General features: G+C 41.5%; 1 long non-coding RNA gene across 1 annotated transcript; it reads left to right on the top strand.

Annotated features, from left to right (window-relative positions):
- Positions 1-373: 373 nt before the first annotated feature.
- Positions 374-3,440, top strand: LOC130521519 (uncharacterized). The gene is made up of 3 exons (XR_008949352.1): positions 374-2,757; positions 2,862-3,042; positions 3,131-3,440. It is a non-coding gene; the product is annotated as an uncharacterized LOC130521519 (long non-coding RNA).
- The last annotated feature ends 1,506 nt before the right edge of the window (positions 3,441-4,946 follow it).

Here is a 4,946-nt window from a genome sequence, read left to right as displayed (position 1 = left end):
TCATCAGAAGACGTGGTTCATGATCTCAACATTCAGATTGTCAGCTTCTTTTCAAAGAAAATCTATCCTTGATATAAAAAAAACACTTGCCAAGAAACAGAAATTTCCTTAAATATATATTCCTACTTTTTCTATATTACTGGGGTGGAGATAAATTTGCCACAAATTAGGAGGAAACCTGTATACAGGAAGGCAAAATAAATGGACTGTGCTTTCATGGGAGCAGTAATCAAGCCTTTGCATGATGCTGCAGCTCATGATCTGCTTTGGCGGTTACTGTTTGTGTGTCATGCCACCGTAGTTTGCTGTTCTTTCAAGAAGCTAAAGACACAGAAGACAGTAGCAGTATTAATTATGCTGTTTTTGTATTTTTACTCATTTGATTGTGGACCTACTTACAAGCCACTGAAATACATGATTCAAAAAACCAGAGTTTTGTCTGTTAGCCATTATTTTTAATTCAATGTATGTATTTTCATGTTTCTTCTTCATTTAGTTCATTGTCATTATCTAAATTGTTTGCAGTTAATATTAATCCTGTGATCAACCAAACAGTCAATAAATTTGATTTTTCCAAATAAACTCCAGTGTCTAACCATTGTTGTTTTTTTTTCTTTCCATTCTTCTTTCTTTTCCCTCCCTCCATCTCCAGGATCAAACTCTGCTGGGGCATTTTAAGACAGACACTTCCTCGACTATTTTGGTATCAAAGCTCCGAGGCAGAAGGAGGCATGGTCTCTGAAGTTGACATGGAAGAAGAGGAGGGCCATTCTCTCTTGCTGGATTTTAGGGGGCAATAGTTGGGAGGGGCACACGCAGTGGCCCTGCCAGGAGGGATCCCTACTGGGGATTGGGGCCTCACATGCATAGCTTCAGGTCCACACCCTTCTGAGCCATAAAAGGCTTGAATAAGTGTTGCAACATTATGTAGTTGTTTACTGCTGTTTTCTAGTTTTAGCTGAATTTTACAACTCTGTGCAGGTGATGCTCGAAATGGAAACAAGATGTTACTGATCATTTTTGTGTTTAAACTGACTATTCTAAATCTGTTAAAATTCCATAGTAAAAGCTGCCTGATTTTAAATATAATATTTAAAATATGGCCTGCTTTAATTCATTCTTCAGAATAACGAGTTTTCACGCTCTTACATGAGGAAATGGGAATTTTCTTCTTCAAGCGTAGTACCATTTTTTTTGGCTGATTGGCAATTGTGTGCAAAGATCCCACTATATGCTTTGATGTGAATTTAACCATCTCCAGCCCCATGTGGCAGACTGTTGTCCAGATTATCTCCTGTGTTTTTTCTCTCTATGCAGAGGAAGTCCAGCCTTCAGAGGATCAGACTGTGGAGCGCTCTGACCTGGCTAGTCTCTCTACCAACACAACTGCTCCCTGATTCATCTGCTGCCAACCCCTTCAAGTTATTCATCTGGAAGAAATATGCATTCATCATTGTATTTTTAAACTCACCAAATAGATAGACAAAGAGAATGCCTTAGAGAGTGGGGGAGCAATCTACAATTCCCAGAGCTCAGATGGTATTCCTGCCCTGCATCGCCAAACATTCCCTAAATTGACTCTGAATGAATTTATTTTTAATTTGTGGAAGATGCTCCACCATGGAGAATAGAGATATGTGTGTGGATTTGTGCTTTTGTTATTATCTGTATTGTTTGTAACACGCTGGGTACATGTGTGAATTTGCTATGTATTATTATTATTATTATTATTATTAGTAGTAGTAGTAGTAGTAGTAGTAGTAATACTAGTAGTAGTATTTTACTTATTCATTATTTTTCCCATTTTGCTGATCCATCTTTCGTTAATCAAAGCTCACTCTTTTTGTAGTGGAGCTGTTTGATCTTGTCAGTCCTGAACAAATGAGCAAACTCATTGCGCCATTTCATTGTATTCATTAATTAATTTATCAGCTCATATTCGTTCCAGCCTAATTGAGTCCCATCGCATCCCACTAAGTAGGGCACGTACTGATCCGGCAAATGGAATGCTATCTGGCCCCCAGTCCTCTGGGCTATGCCACGGTCCTGTACCCAGGAACGCGCCACTATTGCTTTGTTTGTTGCTTCACATGTGCTTGCGTATGTTTTCACATGGATAGATTCGATATCTGCCCATCTGTTTTTGATAGCTGTTGATAGTAAGCACAGTGCCACCATTTTCTCTGCTGCCAGGACAGTTTGGATGGTGGGGGGGAGGTCATCCTGGAAAGACAGGAAGAAAGAGAGGAGTAGAGAGAAAAGGTGGCTTCCTATTACCCAGATGAGCCCCTGTAGTGTTTTGTGTCTCTGTATACACAAATGCAGATAAAATGCATCTTAACAGATGTGCCCACACTCACACACTGCAAACAGATGTAGGCTCACAGAAAAGGGAGGGTCTTCTATAGCTTAATGCCATTACATTAAATTTTAAATAATGTTATGCAAATCAGAAATGACAGGAGATTATCTCCTTGGGACCTTGAAAGAGATTCGTCAGTTCTTATTCCAATATCCCTGGAAAAAAGCCCAGACGTCCAGAGTGGAGAAATATGGCAGGGCGTGACTGCTGCTGAAGTGGGTTTGGGGGGGCAGGGGGTGCTTGAGAAAAGGCCCCCAAGTGTTGGCTATTAAAATCAATTTACCCAGGAAGTCAATAAAGAGAACTCCCTCAGTAAAGGCATCTCCCAGGACAACTCAGGGGTCCTGGAAGAGGAGAACAAGGGAGGATGAAGGATATGATTGCAACATGCCAAGGTGACAGGAGCACACAAGCCAGATTGGGGGGGTGGGGGTGTTCAGAAATAGGGAGGAAGAGAACTGTCTTTTGTGATTTCCTCTTCTGCCTTTAATCTAAACAGGCTGGCTGTAAGAGCAAAACCTTTTTGAAGAGCCAAGCTTGGCATGAAGCCTCCTGCCTGCTTTGCTTGACATGGCGATGAAAGTGTTATTCGTTGCTGGATGAAGAGGAGACTGTTGTTTCCAGGTCCTGCTGTGGCCCTTCAGATCACGTGATGCCTCCATTTTCATCAGCTACAACAGGTCAGGAGTGCATCCGCCATGCTTACAGTGGAGTCTCTCAAAATTGTGTCATCCATTACTGAGAAAACAAAGTCTTGTCTGTCTGCAGCGCTTTGGGCCAACAATTAAAGACAGCACGCCAGCACAGAGGCACTGCAGGGGGGGGCAGCCCTTATCAGAGTCCATCCATCAAATATTGATGGACCTAATTGAGGTTCTTAGGCTCTACAAAGCTTCCTGAAAACGACCAGCATTTATATTAAAAACAGTGCAAGGATACAGACATTGTGAGAAGAGTGCAGTCTTGTGTGTAAATTTCATGTATGTAGACTAACTGCAGGCAATCGCATGTTACTGAGATGGAAAATAAAGGAGGAATTTGAACCAATGGAATTTTTCTTCTAAAGATGGAAAGTATGCCAGCACAAAGTTATCAGTTTTATCTGAAGGAGAAATTTGAAATTATGATCATATCATGGTATTTTTATTCTTCATGTTGAATATTCTTCCCTATTCTGTCAGAAAACAGAAATAGCATCCAAGCTCCCTTTTGGTGTAGACTGTATGTCTTTCAGCCTCTTTCTTTCTTTCTTCCTTTCAATCATTTTGAGATAATGCAGAATTACATTTCTTTTTTTTTTTTTTACATGAAATACAAAACTTTACTACTGTATTTCCCATTCCTCTCCATCTCCCAGTGCTGGTCCCCATGACACCAGCCTAAGAATGGCAGCTTTAATTTGCAGGAAAACAAGTTGAGAATATTGATTTTCAAAAACTGCTCCCTTCTCCCCTTGGAAAAACGGAGAAGAAGAATAAGAGACTGTCTGCTATGTGAAAACCTGTAGCCTTCAATTAAGTGGGGCTTGTAGGTGTGTGTTTTCATTTGGGCCCGGTGTTCACTTAAAATGACACATTAAAGGCTGTGTTTTACTTCAATCAGACTGTGAAAATATACACACAGGCCTGAGTGTCTCTTGAAGGGCTCTGATTTTGGCACACACACCCGGCTGCCGTACAGCACCAGACAGATGGATGGTATTTATCTTAGAATAAAAACCATGTTCTCCTGCTCCAAGAGAGGAAAACACTGCCTTTCTTACATCTAAAGATGACATGTGTCCTGGAATTCTTGTCGACGGATGTACACCGGTCTCAAGTCTCAGCTTCCCTGCTAAGACTTTTGTAAAACATGATGATTTCATGCAGCCTTTTTGCCCATGCACAAAACAAAAATCAGCATTGCGCCTTGGCTGCATCCTCATGCTGGACTACATTTATTGTCACTCACAATAGACCTTAAGAGATTTATTTGATCTTGTTTGTGCAATGTACCATCCCCGTGGTAGGATTTATCCCCTTTAATGTCTAGCCTATTCGGGGTTCTGATCTGGTGCTTAGGGCTATGACAGAGTTTGGTATCACCGCAGGGACTGATGGCAGCTAGCGGATGTAACACACTTTGGAAGTCCTCCCGCTAATGCAGACATGACTAAAGCCCCCTATCATCCTCCACAGAATGACACGGCATGGCTCCACGACTTAGCTCTTACAAAGAGCTTAAATATCTTAGATGTGTAATGCATAATGAAGGTGTATTCTGTACTTTGGGGTGCAGAGCGGTCCCTTCGTTATATGAGTTTGTTCTACAACCTCATGCTGGCTCGCTGGCTGTATCACACAGCAGCATCAACAGTGAGAAGCACACATTGATGGCTCATAACAAAGAGACAAAGGCCGCAATAACAGTAAAATAATAAAGTGCATTCCGAGTTTGATGTCCTCCCCTGTTGAGTAACATTACATTTGTTTCCCTTTTTTTCTCTGCAAGTGTGTGTGTGTGTGTGTGTGTGTGTGTGTGAGTGTGAGAGTGCCATACGCTTCACTGTGTTTGCAGAAGAGGGGGTTGGAAGATCCCCTAGTGG

Source organism: Takifugu flavidus, chromosome 2 (genome assembly GCF_003711565.1).
Source record: "Takifugu flavidus isolate HTHZ2018 chromosome 2, ASM371156v2, whole genome shotgun sequence".
Taxonomy (NCBI): domain Eukaryota; kingdom Metazoa; phylum Chordata; class Actinopteri; order Tetraodontiformes; family Tetraodontidae; genus Takifugu; species Takifugu flavidus.
This window is presented reverse-complemented; position numbering and strand designations above follow the sequence as displayed.